Source organism: Semicossyphus pulcher, unplaced genomic scaffold (assembly GCF_022749685.1).
Source record: "Semicossyphus pulcher isolate SPU_LCO1_2020_fin unplaced genomic scaffold, fSemPul1.0.p SCAF_22, whole genome shotgun sequence".
In the NCBI taxonomy this organism is placed as follows: Eukaryota; Metazoa; Chordata; class Actinopteri; order Labriformes; family Labridae; genus Semicossyphus; species Semicossyphus pulcher.
In genome coordinates, this window is record NW_027211696.1 from 1,737,269 (window position 1) to 1,758,011 (window position 20,743).

A 20,743-nucleotide genomic window follows, 5' to 3' on the forward strand; every position below is an offset into this window, starting at 1 on the left:
TAAATGTTTTGCCCATTGACACAGATGTGAGGACAGTGTCTAAGTTTGCTTCCATTGTGCATATTTTTCCAAAGTGCATAGTTTTTACCCACATTTAGAGAAATTAACAATTATTTTAAAAAAACATTAATTATATAAATGAAATGATTTAATCTACATTAAATCACCTCTGTATGGGGCACCACTTAACAAAGTTAAGAAAATAACCATCTAATTACTTCAGTCACATAAAGTTTACTAGACTATCAATAGAGACTCTGATTAATAATTAACTTAATAACCATAACCCAATTATTGATAGCTAGTAGGTTGAAGGATTTGGAGTTCAAACGCAAAAGAGGTTGGCAGTATTCATTCTTGTGCAACATTAAATAGATAGCATTTTATTCCACACAATGATTTATTTAAAAAGACAATAAAAGCAGAAGTAAAACACGAAACATGCAATCTAACTTATTCTAATATTTACGTGAGAGAGAGAGAGAAAAAGAGAGAGAAGGGTGTGTCTGTCTCAGGACAGGCAGAGACCGAAATGGAGGTTGTGTCCATTAAGAGACCACATTGCTTCAGTGGCAAATAGGGGAGACAAAGAACTCATAGAATGGCCGATTCAAAGATGGCCACTGAATGCTGTCCTTTGTCTCAACCAACTTGCACTGAGCACATAGGACGGGTCGAGACCCAGAAAAAGAACCGGGATGTTTAATTCCTGGCTGTTTAGTCTGGTCAAAAGGTCAGTCCAAAATATTGTATGTGTGTAAGTCTTAAGAGTTAGAAAAGAGCAAGGTTAATTTAGCATGCAGACTATGTCTTTATGTAAGCATAAGTAACCTCAACTACAATCAATACCTGGCTAAACAGACATTACAACAATACAACTCAGTAACAAATCAAATCAATAACATTACAATACAGTAAACATTCCTGCTTAGCCGGTACTGTGAGTTATTCTAGCTTTGCCCAGATGTTACGTTATCAGACCGTGGACAGAAAGGTGTTGCTGTGCTGTGTTGCAGCTTATTAGGCCGACGATCCTGTTACTCAACCGGGCTGGGGGAGCAGTGGTTCTGGTGAAGTTGCAGTCGTTGTGTTGGTGTCCAGTTGGAGGAAAACTGGTCCTTCGTTGCTCCGTTGTCCTTATTTGAAAAGCGGGCAGACTCTTTCAGCTGCTGCTAAACTACGGTTACTAGTTTGTGCTGAGTAAACCGGTAATCTCTAATCGCTGCTCAATCAATCAATCAATCAAATTTTATTTGTATAGCGCCAAATCATAACCAGGGTTATCTCGAGACACTTTACAGAAAGAGCAGGTCTAGACCGACTCTTTGTTAAGTTATTAAAAGAGAGGCCCAACATGAATCACCATGGGTAGCACTTAGCAATTCGGCACATTGGCAAGGAAAAACTTCCTTTTAACAGGCAGAAACCTCGAGCAGAACCAGACTCATGTTGAACAGCCATCTGCCTCGACTGGATGGGCCGAAAATGGGATAGAAGGAGATGCAGGATAGAGACAGGCAGAGAGAGAAACAACAACATATGTTCTTGTTACAACAACAACATATGTCCTTGTTACATGAACAACAACAGACACATACTTATGGTTACAATGCCAATAATAGTGGTAGACTAGGGTGAAGATTTCCAAAATAAATAAATAAATAAATTAGCGAGAGAAGCAGAGTAATGATAAAGGCTGAGGTAATCGTAATTGTAACAGTTGAAGTCAACAGGTCTACTATTAGCATTAGCAGCAACAATAATGATACTATGGGGAAGGCTGATGTTAGTAGTTGTTGCAGTCGAGCAGGTCCACAGCAGCAGGTGGTCTGCAGCAACTATCCCCAGGAACCTTGAAGACAAGGGAGCACAAGAACTCCCGGGAAGATATGTGGTTAGTAATGTTAATGGGACCAGAAGATACAAAGTTAATGAGCTGCATTAAGATATAAGAGAGAGAGAGAGAGAGAGAGAGAGAGAGAGAGAGAGAGAGAGAGAGAGAGTCAGAGAGAGTCAGAGAGAGAGAGAGAGAGAGAGAGAGAGTCAGAGAGTCAGAGAGTCAGAGAGAGAGAAGCTTGGTGTGTCAGATCCCCCGGCAGTCTAAACCTATAGCAGCGTAACGATGGGCTAGTCCAAGCCTGAGCCAGCCCTAACTATAAGCTGGAAAGTTTTAAGTCTACTCTTAAAAGAAGAGAGGGTGTCTGCCTCCCGGACCTTGACTGGTAGATTGTTCCAGAGGAGGGGGGCCTGGTAATTGAAGGCTCTACCTCCAACACTACTCTGAGGCCTTGCTCAGTTAGCAAGCCATGAGAGCTGTTGAATTGGAGGGATCTGCGGCAGCAGTTCCAACCTTCTTGGAGGACAGTGGAGAGCTTCTGAGCTTCAGAGCTTCAGAACAAAAAAAAAACCCAAAACAATGGAGGCCTTCAGGCTTTACAGACCTGGCCAGGGGGAGGGGTTTTCAATTGAACGTGTGAAAACCTAGAGGCTGCTGGGAGTTTGTGTGTTAAGTTCAGCTGCCATTTTGAAGTGTCAGTTTAAAGTCCATAAATGAACACATTCCAATATTGGAGATGCAGTGAATCCCAACACATGGTACAGGTTTTTAGGGGTGATAAGTTATTGTTTATTTGCATACACTGTTGGCGACCACTTAGGTATGATTGAATCCAGTTTTGTGTAGTTACAAAGGTCGTAGTTTGCCAATTTTTTAAATAGTATTTCATAGTTTACTCTATCAAAAGCCTTTTGCAGGTCAAGGAAGACTGATCCCTTGGTATCCCTAGACCAGCGGTTTTCAAACTTTTTACACCATGTGTTTTTTAATTTTTAATTTAAATTTAATTTAACCAGGAAATGCCTCATTGATATTAAAATTCTCTTTTACAAGAGTGTCCTGGCCAAGACAGCAGCAGTACATTTTACCAGGGTTTTAGACATACAACACGTAACAATTACAAAAACAAGTCAGCATAATCAGGGTCACATAGTGAAAGCCATTAATCAAAGCATCTACAACCTGATGCATCTTCCTCTAATGCCTTAAATCTACTTTTAAAAAGATTTAAAGAGATTAGATCCTTCAGACTCAAATCCTCCTGCAGCAGATTCCAAGCAGCAGGAGCAGCATGCCTGAAACACCTTTTCCCCATTTCAAGTCGCACTTTGGGGACAGATAGCAAAATTAAGCCTTGCGAGTGGGTCACAGAGCGAAGAGTGTAGCTTCCAGCAGTTTTCAAATTAATAAAATTACATAAGTAAGAGGGAAGTAAGTTAAGAATTGCCTTAGCACTCTGTCCAGTCTGGTCTCCAATGTTTGACAGAATAAAAAGTCCTATTGAGCTGCACCATCATCTTCATATCTGACGTACACAAGCAAATTGGCTAAATCTACAACATTGTGTGTCAATTATTTGGCTGATGGTAAACACATCTGTTCGCCAATCGTGTGTGGTTTACTGGCTTTTGCTATGCGTAGGCTTCATGGATTCATTGCTAACAGGGGTGTCAAACCCATATTAGGTAGGGGGCCGGATTTGTTCAGATGAGACCTCAAAGGGGCTGGACTATTTTTTGCCAACATCATGATGTCTTAACACATATATATATGTCGGCTACTACAGTTTTATTATTTGAAATCATGCAATATGCATGCATGTGCCATGAATTGAGTGATCTCTGTGCGTAATTGAAAAAAGTGTTTGAGCATTTCTCCTCGGCTCAACGAGCAGACATCAGTGTGAGGGCAAAAATCTCATATACATAGGCCTATATATATATATATATTTATATATATATATATATAATATATATATATATTTTTTGTTTTGATTTTTTGTTATGTTTGTTTTTTTTTTTTCCTTCCTGTCCCCCAAAATGTCTTGCGAGCCTGATGAGACCTCCTGCCGGCCGCATCTGGCCCGCGGGCCGTATCTTTGACACCCCTGGCTAAGAATGTGACCACATACCACACACATCCTGCTCAAACTGAATCCAAATTTGAGGTAACTCGAGTCATATCTCCTCACTGCTTTGTGCCGTTTGCTGCCAGCAGGTGCTAGGGAGAGTTCACTGGCGCTGCTAAATGCTAAGTAGCCACTAGCACTTGTGTTCAGTTCAGTGTCACCCACTTCAGTTTCAACAGGGCTGCTCAAAATATTTGCACTTCTCTTCCTAATTGTTCCCGTTTGGAGCCAAGTTGCAGTGTTTTTGAACCACTCATTTTAGCTCCGCTTACTATCTTGCCATCACAGTTTAGTCTCGTGCTACTGCTACTTTAATAAAGACCTCCGCATACCATTAGAGGGCGGTCGCGTACCAGTACCATAGTTTGAGAACTACTTCCCTAAACTGTCTAGGTTTGCTTTATTTACCAAATTGCATTGGGTGTAAAAGGGCCTTGGAAAGAAGGTGTGCAATCAGTTGTTCTGCTACGACCTTTTCAATAACCTTTTGAGATGGCAGGGAGTATGCTGATTGGTCGGTAATTGTTTAACTCCTGTTTGTGTCCTGATTTGCATACATGGGTTATTATAAGCCGGTTTAAAAAAACTGGAAAAAGTACTCTCATTAATAGACATGTTTAGTATTTGAGTTTTAGGTGAGGTTATAGTTTCTTTCTGTTTAAAAATGCTGTATCAAGGCCATATTTTTAAAGTTCAACAAGTGCATCAACATAAAATCTAAAGACACAACAGATGTAAATGCAGTAATACTGCAGCGTTCTGTTGTCTGTCGTTCTGTTTTTCCATCAAGTCAAAAATGCTTGTACCCAAGCAATTGTTTTTGTTTTTGTTAATTCTGGCAGCTATTTTAGACTTAGTCTTAAGGTGGTGATACACGTATCAACTTTTACATGAACATCAACAGACAACATCAACAAGCAATATGATGAGACACGGGGCAACAGGCCTTTGGGCAACAAGGCTCTCTGTACTCCTCCGTTCCAGTCACAACTATGGCGTTACCATAGCAACTCCTAGAACGACCACAATTTAAGCTAGCTCAAACGATCATATACAAATATGCTATACAAAAATGACAAATTTCATGGCAACAAAACACCTCAAATGTGTTTGTTTATATTCAATTACTTATACCTGAGAGATATTCTCCACACATTCACTTAACAGTGTAATGTTTTAATAATAAAACTTCCTTCTCCGAGGTCCACTTCGCTTGGATGGCCGCCATTGTTCAGAAACATTTTCAGGCCATAGAGATCACATGACCCAAAATCTTGGCTGTGATTGGAGCATTTCTGATGTAATTCTGCGTGTTGAAAAATCGCTATCTCTGCGTTTGGAAACAGTCCACCACCTGCATGCCTTCTCTCCTTCATTTGATTGGCTGTGGGACAAAAGCCCCTCTCCTATGATTGGTTGTGGAATCAGTCGATCTCAGATCAGCACCCGCCTTTTTCACCAAATATCTCAGTGGAGGTGCGATTTGTGATTTGTAGTTGATGGAAACAGAATCTGTGACTCGTGGGGAAGGAAACAGAATGTGTGACTTGTGGGGAAGATTCAAGCATTTGTAATTATCGATTTGTATTTGTGTTTTAAAGTAACACAAATAATTTCCTGATAAATTATTTTACATACATTGAACATTTTTTGCACAAGTTCACATTCAGATTTGCAAATATTCAAATTTTGTCCACAACTTCACATTGTTTGATACAGGTGCACAAATATGTTTTGCACCAAGTATACTGCAACAATTGGAGCAAAAATGTGAGCATGTCAGTTTTTTAATCTGTGACTTGTAAAATACTACTTGTCCACTTGCAATTAAGAATTTGTGAATGTGTAAGTGTTGTGTTGTATTTGTGGAGAGAGACAAAATCTACAAGTACACAACTCATACTGACACACATACAAATCACTGTACAAGTACACAACTCATACTTACACACATACAAATGACTGTATACAACTACAAATTGTACTGTTACAGGCGCTCAAACCTTTTTCACCAATAATACCTTCATAGAAAGGAACTAATCTTCAATGGTGAAACAGCAGAGAGCCCTATACATACCAACTCAAGGCCAGGGATATGAAATCATGCATCTTGGCCAAATTAGGGGGCTATAACTTTAAGAATAATGGAAGTTCATCTGACCCACACATTGGCCCTCATTTATCAATCTTGTGTGAAAACGGGTGCAGATCTGAGTGCAGAATTGGTCTTACGACAGGACACACGTGTGATTTATGAAACATTCGTATCTGACCAATCCCAGCGTACGATTGATCCGGTCTTGATAAATGCGGCGGCTGAATTCGATCGTCATTAACATGTTACGCCCTTAAATATTCCTGGTTCGGAGGCCTCGCCCACTGAGGTCAAACATGGAGAGAAGAAACACTGGCAAGAAAAGAAACTTTTCCGAGATGGAAATCGGCATCCTCACATCTGAGGTGGAGCAAAACAAAGATGTGCTTTTTGGCAGTCTGAAAACTGGAATTAAAGGAGCTCATAAAACGCTGTGTGGAAGAGGATAACGGAGGCAGTCAACAGCGTTGCCGTACAGGAACGGACTCCGGCTGAGGTTTGATTAAAATTCTCAATAACTTACAAATTTCTTACAAATAATTAGGCTTACACATGTTACATGGGTATACATTTTTATTGTATGTTTAAATGTTTCAAAGCCAGGCACCAGCAGTATCGGCCAGGTGTCCTCCCCAGAGCGGTCCCACTGAGCCAGACCCACCGAGTCAGGCTGCTGAGAGCGAGCGTGTGCCCTCTGCCCCCCGTGCTGCGCTGCCTCAGTTGTCGGCACACTTGAGGCAATAAATAACACATTAAAAGAAATTAACGAAACCCTAAAAAAGCCTTAATAAAATGTTGTCCATTGTCTGTGTTTAGTATGCCTTTAGCCAATTTCACCTAGGATACTTCAACACATACTGATTAAATACTGCAGCGCGTTTGCAAAAGTTTAAGGTAAACTTTACATTTTAAAAGCGATTAATAAGGTCCTGTCTCCTCCGTATAGGAGTGGATGCTTTGCTGGCCACGGTTCCCTGGGCATTGGCTCCTCTGGCTGCTCCGGCACATCAAAAGGCACTCCATTTACCAATGCAATGTTGTGCAAAACTGAAAAGGCCAAAATAATGTTGCACACTTTCTCTGGGGTATGCAGCAGCGTTCCCCCCGCTGGTCCAAGACAGAGCCACCTGCCCTTGAGCAACCCGAAGCAGCGCTCCACTGTGACCGGTGTGCGCAATGTTGAACCTGTGCTCGAAAACAATTGCACAATTTTACCATAAGCTATTTTGAGTTCATTTGCAAACACATATTTCTGCTTGTATTTATTGTTATTTCAAATTTTAATGTGCAATAATTAGTTGTCATGTTTAGGCTATTTAGCCTATCATATTTTTTTTATTTTACAAAAAAAGTGGTATCAGTAAAAACGTGGGCTTTTAAAAAAAAAATTCATTTTGTTTTATTCGTTTTAAGAATCCGTTTGATCTTTTCTGAATATGTGGCTGCTTATGCTTAGATGACAGCTGAGGTTTGTTTAATAATTACTTTCAGACTCAGCCAGATTTTGCTGTGCTGCACCGCAAATCCACAGACTCAGATTTGCTTCCGCTCACGTCCAAATTGATAAATACCGAAGCTTGCGTGGAAATGGTCGTACGCACAGTTTTCTGCCGTACGTTTGTTTGATAAATGAGGGCCAATGTCTGGAAAACCTTTAAGTCTGCTATCAGAGTACATACAATTGAGAAGGGGTCATGGAAACACAAAGTATTTTTTAGATATAAATTTAATGGAAGACCAAAACTATTTTAATTTAAGGCTAGATGAAATGCAACTTCCCTCTGTAGATATAGCTTGTTTAACAAAAAGCAATCAATATACTCAGAGCATGGAAGTGGTATTATCCATAGATCTCATGCCAAAGGAAAAAGGGAAGTGCACTACATGAATTTGTGTACCACAGATGGACTGTTTACATTCCTAAAGTCAAATTGTGTGAAGATATAGACTATTGTAAAGCTTTATTTTCTTTTGAGGAGGAGCCCATACTTGGCTCTGATTTTTAATGTAATGTAAACCATGACACTAACACTACATCAGCAACTAAGGAGTGAAGGTGAAATTTTAGAAAGAGAAATCGCCTGGGAGTAATGGCATTCACATTGAGGTTTATAAGACCTTTTTTGTTCAGAAATTAAAAACCCTCCTATGCCATCGTTTAACTACTCATTCACTCAGAGAACATTATCAGACACACACAGAAAGTGCACATCATCACATTGCTTAGAGCAATCAAGACTCAAGAATCAAGAGGGGTATTGTAAAGATCCTGTATGAACCATTTTCGACCATCTACACTGTTCTGCTGTAATACCTGTATCCTCTCTAAGTGTATTGCATTGGGAATGAAAAATGTATTTGTGATACTAGGGCTGGGCGATAAAACGATAACGTATTTCTCAATAGAAATACAACAAATGATCGATAAAGGGTTGATATATTTAAACCTGTAATTACACAAACCAAACACCACAAAAGGGGGTCGCTAATGTGCCTTAAACGCTAGTTGCCACCCGCCATTAAAGAGAACATGAATAAAATTACGAACATCCAATCATGTCACAGGGATAGAGAGGCGGGCTTACAAACTTTAGGATTGGAATGAAAATACTAGAGCCAGACAATTTATCGGTCAACCAATTTTATCGGCTGATATTCGCACTTCGCAGTTTTATCGGTATCGGCATTTATGTCCTCCGATATGCTCCAATATGAATTACTTTAATTTTAGCAGGGCTGTGGGTTAAAGCCATTACACCTCCTGACAAGCAGAGGGCGTAGATTTAATTTTGACAGCATGAACACCAGGCCCTTAGACTTTATAAAGAAATACAGCTGAAGTCAAGAAATGAAACAGCCACCTTACTCATGGTTACAACTATAAACCAGCACGAAAATGACAATTACCAACATATGCAGAACATATGTTCTAAACAGACACATTAAAAACACTGACAACATTTTTTGCATTTTGGAACATAAATAGCAAACTTAACAACTTAAACTACTCAGTCAGCACTAGGCGGCAGGCATGATAGGAAATGAGGACGTCCCTATCGCTGCCAGAGTGCGTGTCACAGCTGAGCAGAGCAGCACACAAAGCGAAGGGAAGCATTATCTTTCCCATACAGAACGAAACATTGTGAACAACAAAGTCGTGTTAAAATCACAGTAATCAGCCAAAGAAAGCTTGCTTTCAGAGCACCGCTGTTTATACCCTCTGTGTATCTAAACTGTGCAGACGAGATCCTGTGTGTACAGTCTGGCTCTTAGTTAGTTTTAAGTTCGATAGTAATGAAGGTTCAGGACCTTTAAGCTTTATTGTCTGCTAGTTTCACAGCGGTTACACTCTAAACAAAAAGCTTACACATCTCAAGGTCAAGGTATCTTTATTTGTCTCCCGTGGGAGAAACTTGTCTCGGACAGAGGGGTCATTCCACCCACAACAACATTCCACTACACACATACAATAGTCAGAAATAACAATGAACAATACATAAGAAATAAAATACTCAGCAGAGTCACATAAAGTGCAATTTGTAAAGTGCAATTCATAAAGTGCAATTCATAAAGTGCAATTCATCTCTGTGCAAATTCAGCGTCACATAGCCCCTGATCATTTCCGTCCATCCTGAACAATCTGCTCATTGATGAGCTTGACTGAGAGTGGGATGAACAAATGCTTATATCTGTTGTGCTTACATAGGGGGACTCTATACCTCCTTCCTGAGTTCAATAAAACATATTCAGAGTGCAGTACGTCTACACCTCTGTACAACCCCACAGGCAGATACAGGGTTTTGTTCTAATAAGCCATTGTCGCACTGCTGCCAGGTGTGTGCGTCTGTCTACTCCGCCCTCCGTCACACCTGCAGCTCCTTACAGCAGTCAGATACACACGTGCGTGGACTGTTCTCATTCACAGAACGGCAAATGAAGACGCTTTGTGAAGTCCCTTGTCATCGTGATGCTATGTTTGATTGAGTCCCGACCTGCGGACTGTTGGCTGAGCTCCAGACCACTGCCCCGCCATAGACAGTCCATAGATAGTCCAAAATGCCCCAAGCCGGAGCAGAATAATAAGAATAGAAACACAGACGAAGGGCAGATCCTCTGCAGATACAGACACCATCTCACACTTCTCCTGGATTATAATGTTGATTAAGAGGGAATATTTAATATGGGAAATCCTGCTCATTAAGCCTTTATTACTGTTATTAACAGTATCAGTCTGTCAAATAAGCTGGTCTGTGTTTAGTGACTTTTATCTTCAGCAGGTGGACAAAACAAGAAAATTATTTTTGATCCTACTCTTGTGTGTTTTTGGTTTATACTCACTTCTATTTAATTTGATATTTTATTTTAGTGCTATTTAAGCTGCTACAGAAATGCAAATGTGACAATAACGTTTCAGATTTGGAATTTTAATATTTTAATTTCAGATACATTTTGAACAAATGGGAATACATCGGCCGATATATCGATAGCGGAATATTGTTTCTCACTAATATCGGAATTGGCACTAGCCCCAAAAGTCCATTATCGGTCGGGCTCTAGAAAATACAGCCAAAGTGAGCGACACTGAAGAAAATGCAGTGCCTACCAGCTCAAAAAAGGCCATTGTTGACAAAACAGGCCACTCAACTCAAGTAGCTTGGAGATACTTTGGCTTTTTACTGTCTGACAAAAACAGAGCAGCGTGCACTGCAAATGCTTCCTATTAGTACTGTTGAGAATAAGGAATTCAAGCAGCTTATCAGTGTACTTGACCCCAGATATGAGCTACCTGGCTGGAAACATTTTTCACTGACTGCACTTCCCCTGATCTATATGGAGTGTAAGGAGAGGATGGAATGTCAGCTGAACACAGTCTTACCGTTGGCAACTATGTGTGATATGTGCTCTAGTCACACATCTGAGCCTAATATTATTACAAATAATTATTAATTATATAAATGATATGATTTAATCTACATTAAATCCTCAGTCTCATAAAGTGTAATAGACTATCAATATAGACTCTAATTAATAATTAACTTAATAACTATAACCTAAGTATTGATAGTTAGTAGGTTGAAGGATTTGGAGTTCAAATGCAGAAGAGGTTGGCAGTATTCATTCTTGTGCAACATTAAATAGACAGCATTTTATTCCACACAATGATTTAATTAAAAAGACAACAAAAGCAGAACTAAAACACTAAAAGAGAGAGGTTAATTTGGCTTGCAGATGAGAGCATAAGAGCATAAGTAACCTCAACTACAATCAATACCTGACATTACAACAATACAACTCAGTAACAAATCAAATCAATAACATTACAATACAGTAAACATTCCTGCTTACTGTGAGTTATTCTAGCTTTGCCCAGACGTTACGTTACTAGACCACGGACAGAAAGGTGTTGCTGTGCTGTGTTGCAGCTTGTTAGGCTGTCGATCCTGTTGCTCAACCGGGCTGGGGGAGCAGTGGTTCTGGTGAAGAAAGTTGCAGTCGTTGTGTTGGTGTCTAGTTGGCGGGAAACTGGTCCTTCGTTGCTCCATTGTCCTTACTTGAAAAGTAGATGGCAGACTCTTTTAGCTGCTGCTAAACTACGGTTACTAGTTCATGCTGAGTAAACTGGTAATCTCTTCAGCAGGATCTCTCATCGCTGCTGAGGCCTTGCTCGGTTAGCAAGCCATGAGAGCTGTTGAATTGGAGGGAACTGCAGCAGCAGCTCCAACCTTCTTGGAGGGCAGTGGAGAGCTTCTGAGCTTCTGAATAGAGATGTTTCGGTCCTTAACGATTCGTTCAAAAAGAATGAATCTTTTCAGTGAACGAAATGATCCATTCACTTCCATGCATCAAATTCATTCCTTTCGTTCACTTGGCTCCGCTCACGGCTCCCCAGTGCCTCTCTTCTTCTTTTAGAAAACCAGACTGATTAGCACGAGCCAATTGCCTTTCAGAGGAGGGCTGTTTTTATCAAATCAAATGTAGAACGACTGAACGTATCGCTTGACCGAATGTCTCTCTCTCTCTCTCTCTGTCTCTCCCTCTCTCTCGTTCACTGAACGAGAATGGTCTTCATGAATGAAGCAACCCGATTAGGTGCACCTGTGCATACAAGTCAATTCACAGATGTGTAAATCAAGGGCAACTCGTTAACCTGAGCTATTGTTGACCTAGTAGCCAATCACTGAGCGTCATTAGTAAAGTGAAGTCAGCTAAAATGGGCCAATTTTTTTGGTAAATTATCTATAAGTCCATAAAATAAGATGTGCATGAGATCTAATGATATTTTTATTAATTGGCACAGGCCTCATATATTAATATTACAGATATTGATTGGTTTAAAAAATGGGTAAAAATACAATTGTTTTAGTATCGGTTGTTAATTTTTTTTCATTAGGCAGTGTTGGTGGAGACTCTGATTAAATATATTACATCCTAAGGCCCTGTGAATATACAAGGAGCCTCATTCACCTCCATTAAAACCTTAAAAACAACATATAATAAAAACGGTGATGCAGACTCGCAGCGCGAGAGGGAGGAACACCTGCACAGAGGGAGGGAGGGAGCGGGTCATCACGGACTGAAGTGATGATGTGATATTTAAGTTTGATCATGAAGCCTGATAATCATCTACAGCTCTGTGTAAAATATATGTAGTACACAGCAGACTACAGTCTCTGTTGACAGACAGACAGATCTGAACACAGGTCCACGTTATTAAACGCGCTGCGTTATAAACTATGATGAACTGATCACAGGTTACAGCTCCTGCTCGTGTCATTCCAGCATGTGGAGAGACGTACTTTATTTTATATAGTAATTGTGTGCGTAAAATAAAGACAGATCGCGACCTTATTGTGGCAACAAATCAAGATCAGTCATTGTTATTGATTGTAAAATTTTAAAGAGCTATTATGGTCCAAACTTATCTGGCCCGTTTTACCTGACTTCACCACTCCCCTTGGTGTTGATGGGTCATTAGGCTCACATGATCCTGAGTGTGGGTGCGATCTCGCCTGTTTAGGCAGATGATTTAACACTGCATTGTTATTGGGAGATCGGTGGTGTCTAGGCCATTGCCTCTGTTAAGGGATGATTTTCTTATATTAGAAGCATATTAAAATTACAATGACCTGGATTACTGAGAACCTTCACACTAGCAAATACAGTTTGAGCGCCAAGGAGGGGTGAATGACCGGGTCATCTCTCGGTCATGAACGAACGAATTGAGTCCCAACAGGTCAGACATTCTGATCCTCAACCACGACAAACTAAGGTGGCTGGGGTATATCTTGCACACACACACACATCAGCAGTTCACATATGTTTACAGCACTGATGAACACAAACAAAATTACGTTTATTAATAGAAGGTCGTCATGTTTTGTAATGGAAGTCCGACGTTAATATATAACTATATGATATATAATATATAACTATTTTTAGCAAACTGACTTTGTGTAAAGCACAATGAAGTTGTTGTCTTCGTCTTTTTTTTTATATATTGTGTTTTGTACAGATATGGACTTATGTGTCTGAAATAAAGAAATAAAGTAAAGTACAATACTAGAAACGGTATAACAACAGCTCAAAAATAAACAGTGACACAACAGCAAGATAAGATAACACATGAATGTTTATTTATAAATATTTTCTTTTTAATATAGTTGGGCCAAGTAACTGTTATATTGTGATGATTGAACAAGAAGACCAGTAATGCAATGGGAGCCGTCATCATTCATGAACGAGTGAGAGCGAGTGAGTTAGGGTAAACTGGAAATGTCGCTGAACGACCTGGTGAACGAATGTAATGAACGAATCTTTCAGCTGAACGAGATTTGAAGATCCGGGTCACTGAAGTGAACGAGAGCTGCCATCTCTACTTCTGAGCTTCAGAACAGAAGAACAAAAAAAATGGTGGTCTTCCGGTTTTACAGACCTGGCCAGGGGGAGGGGTTTTCACATGAAGGTCTGAAAACCTAGAGGCTGCTGAGACTTTGAGTGTTGAGTTCAGCTGCCATTTTGAAAAGTCAGTTTAAAGTCCATAAATGAACACATTCCAATATTGGAGATGCAGTGAATCCCAACACATTTGTTTTAAGTTGTCACCAGCTTGTACTCCCGCACAAGCTGGTGACAGAGTCACCTACAAGGTGGGACTCACATCGGAAGATGGTGGCAAGAAAGGTAGAGCAGCACAAGGCCATCTCTCAGGTAGTCACTGCTGACAAGAAAACAAGGCACTTAGTGCCCACCTGGCTCACGGATTATCTTGGAATCACAAGTATGATGACCAGGAAACGCATAAAGTGTGGATCGCGCAAGGATGCAATATCATGCAGGTCAAGACCCAATATATCAAGCCAGGCAAGATTGAGGCCATTAAAAAGAGAGTGGTCACTGAGTAGGGTTTTTAAGAAACCATGCCCCAGCAACTCAGGACTTACTGCTATGCAGTCAGTGGAGGGAGTGCTGTAGAACTACCTCAAGGCTCCAGATGCAGAGAGTGAAACAGAACCCCTAGATTGGTGGAAGATGCATGAGAAAAACTTTTCAAGAGTGAGCCAGCAATCAAAGTGTTACTTGTGTATCCCTGCTGCCAGCTCCCCCTCTGAGAGGGTTTTTAGCACAGGAGGGAACATTGTGACCTATCACAGAGCAGCTTTAAAACCTGAGACTGTAGACATAATTGTTTTTCTGGCCCGTAACCTGTAGGGTAATGGCTTTGCTTGTTTTTTGATATTTTGACAGTTGTCATTTTTCTTTTGTCTTCTTCTCAATAATAAGGTGCTTAATTAGTGAGAACATTTTGTATCTTCTTGATACTATAGACTACTTTAAAAATGAACACAATCCTGGGCTTTATTTATTGCTGACTTGAAAAAGTGTTTTGACAAAAAAAAGATGGGACTTCATCCAAAAATTAAAAAATGGGTAACGGTCATGTTGAGTATAATCAAACAAAAAGCAAAATAGTTAATAATGGGAATTAATCCAATTCGCTAGCCAGTCACTAGCTAGGCTCTTCTTTTCTGTATTCCCCTGGTGGTGGAATCAATCAATCAATCAATCAAATTTATTTGTATAGCGCCAAATCATAACCAAAGTTATCTCAAGACACAAAAAGAGCAGGTCTAGACCGTACTCTTTGTTATGTTATTTAAAGAGAGACCCATCATGATAATAATACATTAGCAAGAGAAGCATAGTAATGATAACATGCTTATAATAATGAATTAGCAAGAACAGCATAGTAATGATAAATGTGATACTATGGGGAAGACTGATGTTAATAGTTTTTGCAGTCTGAGTCGAGCAGGTCCACAGCAGCAGGTGGTCTGCAGCAACCATCTCCAGGAACCTACATGGCAAGGGAGCACATGAACTCCTTTGGGAGATATATGGTTAGTAACGGTAATGGGATACATAGATAATTAAAGCCGCAAGCGGCGATGAACGGGCCCTCACACACGTGGCCAGGTTGGGGTGTGTCGCAGCCACGGGGTTGCGAGGCAGCCTTGGGGCCTGCTGCAGCAGCAGGGTGCGCATGAGCCACAGCATGTGCTGCAGCCAGGGGTGGTAGGTGGTTCTATCAGCATGACCCAAAGTCCAATGAAGATCTGTTGGGATCGAGACTATAATCATGGCTGTGAAATTTTATGCTGATTGAGCATTATTTATGAGAGCTACTACTCCCTTTTTCACTAGCTGGCACTATGAGTATGAGCGAAAAAGTCAATATGTAGACCTCTTCAGGCCAAGACTGTAATCATACATGTGAAATATGGAGCCGATTGAACATTGTAAGTGAGAGTCATTGCTGGCTCTCACCAGTAGGTGGCGCTATGAGTATGAGCAAAAAATGTATATAAAGATATGTTCAGGTCGGTACTGGCATCATACATGTGAAATTTGGAGCAGATCGGACAATGTACATGAGAGTTGATACAACCTCTGCCCAGTAGGTGGCGCTCTGACCCAAAATGTATATGCAGATCTGTTCAGGGCAGTAGCCTCATCAAAGCTGTGAAATTTGGTGGAGATTGGACAATGTACATGAGAGTTGATACAGGCTCTCACCAGTGGGTGGCGCTATAGAATTAGCAGGAGTGTGTAGATCTGTTGGGGGCGGGACTCTTATCAAGTATGTGAAATTGGGTGCAGATATGAGGAAGTACAGGCGGGTTATCGCAGCCTAAATGTTATGGCGAGGCATCATGGCGACGGTTATATTCGCCATGCCGCCAGGGTCACGCCCTCTGTTGAAACCTCAGCAAGGTTTTTCACAAACCTTAATCAAGGTCTTAAGAGTTTCCTGACATGAATTTGAGGTTAATATGTATTACCACCTTGGAGGAGGGGCTTGTAGAGTAAAACATGTCAATTCCTGTTTCCAGTAGCGGGCGCTAGGCCTGATGGGAAATATTTTCCTCTAATTGTGTTCAGGCCAAGACTCTTGTCATGCACGTGAAATATGAAGAAGATAGAAGACTGTATATGAGAGTAACAGTGATTTTTAGCCAAGAAAAACATCAAACTTTGACCCACAGCCCAGACCACGCCCATTCTCAAAAACTCAAATTTTGGATCACTTTTAATCTCCAATGTCTTGTCAATACACTGACCCAATTTGAAAAGGATGGGAGGAAGTCTCTAGGAGGAGTTCGTCTGCACCCTGTGAATATGGCAAAATATGCCAAAAATGACCACAAAATACAAAATGGCTGAGTTCCTGTTGGGTTTAGGGTATGTCCATAATAGACTTTTTTGTAGGTCCTGTCATGATACATATGTGTACCAAATTTTGCCACGCCCATTCACCAAAGCACGATCACACGTAAATTTCTCCTACTTGTGATGCGCATGGCAACTTTCATGATTTTTGGGGCATGTTTAAGCCGCCAAATTTGCGATTCATTTGGAAGAAGAAGAAGAAAAAACGTAAAGAATGATTCCTTGCATTCCAAGAGGTCCTCCAAGAGGTCCTCGCACTGCCTTTGGTGCTCGGGCCCTAATAAGATGCATTAATATAAGGGAGGGAGAGAGACAGACGGACAGACAGAGAAAGAGAGAGAGAGACAGGCACAGAGAGAGAGAGAAGCTCGGTGTGTCAGATCCCCCGGCAGTCTAAGCCTATAGCAGCATTACTATGGGCTGGTCCAAGCCTGAGCCAGCCCTAAATATAACCTTCATCAAAGAGGAAAGTTTTGAGTCTACTCTTAAAAGTAGTAGTAGACTAAACTTCTGCCTCCCGGACCCTGACTGGTAGATTATTCCAGAGGAGGGGGGCCTGATAATTGAAGGCTCTACCTCCCACACTACCCTTAGTGACTTTAGGTACCACAAGCAGGCCTGCATCCTGGGAACGCAATGTTCTAGAGGGGTAATGTGGCACTATGAGGTCTTTAAGATATGATGGTGCCTGACCATTAAGAGCTTTGTAAGTTAGAAGAAGGATTTTAAATTCCATTCTAGATTTTATAGTCCATGAGCCAGGAGGTTGGTCGTGTCAATTTGGAGGAATCATGTCTCATAGTGATTTTTATAAAGATCTGTGTCACTGGTGTTGGAAAATGTATGATAGCATTGCAGCAATGGTAGCTTTCTATGTGCTATCACTCAGTTTTTCACCCCTCCGTCACCACAATTTTCTCATGTTTTTTTGCCATTTTTCACATAGAGCCTGTATAAAAGAGGGTAACCTACACAAAATATCATGAAGTCACATCTCATTGTATAGCTTACATAATATTCTATCTACCAGTTACGTTTTCATGACGCTGAGGACAACAGAATTTGACCTCTGACCTCCAACGCTGTAACAGGGCAAGTTCTGCATGCCTCTGCAAATGCCCTTATCACTACCTTCATACTGATCTGATATGCGTATGGATAGCTCCATCATAACATGCACAAAAATAGCTTTAAAATGACATATTGTATGAATAACAACAATTACAGTATTTTTTTATCATAATAAACTTCACTTTGTGCAGTTTGTTTCTGATAGAAATTTTGCACTGGATTCTGTTATTGGAGCAGCTGTAAACGGTTCTGTAAGCAACAGAAACACAATAAAATAAAAACTCAAAACCTTTCCTAAGAAATTCATCGAAAAAGGACAAGAGACAAGAAAATTGAATCTGTGGTTTAACATTTCATGTTGATTTGCAGTAGTCTAATGGTCATCAGCATCATTGTTATCGTTGTCAAGATTCACATCATCATTTCCTCTTCCTCTTGAAGCTTGTTTTCACAGCTCTTCAGTCTGCCCATATCAGTACACTTAAGGCCATTTGCCAAGCAGACACAAGTGGGTGCCTCACATTTACAATTTTACAATTAAGGATGCATGATATTGGATTTTCTGCCGATAAGAGAAAGACAGAGAAACTCAAGTCTCCCCTGTGGAACTGATATCATGCCTGCTCTTATTGTAGTGGCCCACTGGCAGATACAGAAATAACATAATACAGTGCTTTTTAAAATGTACACATTCACTGGGCAATATAAGAAATGTACTTGAACTTGGGTTATGTACTAAATGCCATATTTATTTGTAAATAACATTTTCTTTTCTTTTTTTGGGGAATCATCGAGCATTTAGGCATTATTAAAACGTTGTTTTATTGGCGAAAAATATTGACAGAAAAATGACACATCTACCGATGCCGATACCGGTGTTCTGCTTTTAGTTTTTCTCCCTCATTGATTAAGCGGATTGTGTCCCTGATCAACTCTGTCTTCCAGCTCATGTTGAGGGTATTGTAGATCTCCGCAGCAATTGTCCGGAGGACTTGGTCATGCCGCCATCGATAGCGTCTATCTGCCAGAGCTCTGGGGCAGCAGCTCAATATGTGCTCCAGAGTACCAATCCTGTCAAAGAGGAGACAGATGGTTGGGACAGATGCTCTGTGAGGCCCCAGCAGTGCAGGCTGGATAGGCTAGGCAAGACGTCATAAACTGCCTGGATGAGGAACTTGATGCTGCGCGGATCCATCTCCCATCCCTTACGCTCCATCCCTTGTAATATCGAGGGACTTCAGGGCTTCCAAGGCCAGCTCTTCTAAAGAACTAGCTGACTACCCTCTCTACATCAGTGACAGTGGAAATTGGGAACTCATACAGGAGCAGTGGCAGGTAGATTCATCGTAGAAGGCTGTACTGGTAGATCCATGCTCTGAACTGCCCTGGGAGGCTGCAAGAATAGAAAAGCATTATCTAAGTAAAGTCAATTTACCATTTACCCAGATTTTCCTCTGTCTCACCATATTGGGAATCTGCATATTGTGGTGCTGTCCCTTCCTTGGGGGTATTTTTCTATTCTTTGATCTGTAGCTTACTTAGGTTCTCCTTCACAGGAGCTGTGGTTAGGGCTGCTATCCCACTCCGCACTGGTTTGCTGTCTTTCCAAGCTGTCAATTGTCTTTCCAATCGTCACCAAACTTTCCCGGTCGTCAACCAGACTCTTTCTGGTCATCACTGGTGTCCCAGTAGTTTCAGAAACATCTTCACGATGCAATGCTAGGGCATCATCATCAGTGATGTTACCTGTGTAGGTAGTTATTCCCATCTTAAGTGATGTTTTTCAGCTTATACAGAGTGCCACCCTTTTGAGTAAAAGAATGAGTGTTTGTTTGTGTTTACCTGTCTATGCTATGCACGTGCCCAGTGTACATGAATGGTCATGTGATATGTTTTTTAGGATTGTTTGTCTGATTGGAGAATAGATATATCTATGGGACAGAAATAAATCACTTAAACACTAGCTGAAGGTCATTTTTGTTTTAATTGGCAATATAAAGACAAACTTGAGATTGATTGTGGATTGCTATGAGAGGTTGTACATACAATCATGCTCACTGTAGTGGCAATTTCTGGTGGCGAGACCAATAAAGTTCTTTGAGAAACATAGTTGTCTTTTGATGTCTTTAATTGAAGAATAATAGAAGATGAGTATAAGCAGTTCACAACTCGAGCTGGGTCAGACCAGCACTACAAAGAAAGGTGTTATTGTTATGACCTTAGCTGAGGTGCCTGACTATCTAGAGTTTACCCCTTGCCACATAGCTCTTTACCCCAGACAAGGCTACTAACTATATCTCTCTAAGACAGAAGGAGCAGCAGTAAATCATTCACAAGACCCTGGAGAGGAACAAACACTATGTCTAAAATTAGCACATGCATGCATCATTAAATTAACCATAGCTGATTATACCATGATTATTGACTATATAATATTAAAGAAGAAAACATATGATCAAACAGGTTAACATAAAAAATGTCCTTCACACTCACCACAGGATTAATTTAAAAGCTTTGAAGTGATTTTCTGACTTTTCATCTAGTGCCATCATCAATTTATATTGTCAATACTTGATTTATTGCCAATAACTTGTAAAACTAATGACAGCCTTAACTTTGTATTTGTTGCTAAATTAAGATTGTGAACATGTTCATTATTATTAGATAGCATTATTCTTGCTAAACATCAGCAGGATAGCATTGTAAGAATGCGAGCATGGTGATCTTGGCATTAATGAGCTTAAAGCCCTACTTTGCTGTAAGTCCAGCTGCTGAGACCCTCAAGTGTGGCTGGAGTCTTGTAAAAAAAAAAAATCTGAGCCAGGCTTATTATTAAGTATTAAAAGTTTTGCTAATGCTCATTTAAATTATCAAAGGGGGTCAT

General features: G+C 40.5%; 1 protein-coding gene across 2 annotated transcripts in view; it reads left to right on the forward strand.

Moving 5' to 3' along the window:
* Positions 1-20,743, forward strand: part of galt (galactose-1-phosphate uridylyltransferase) — a 90,590-nt gene that overhangs the window by 8,496 nt on the left and 61,351 nt on the right. The gene's annotated exons all lie outside the window — the stretch shown is intronic.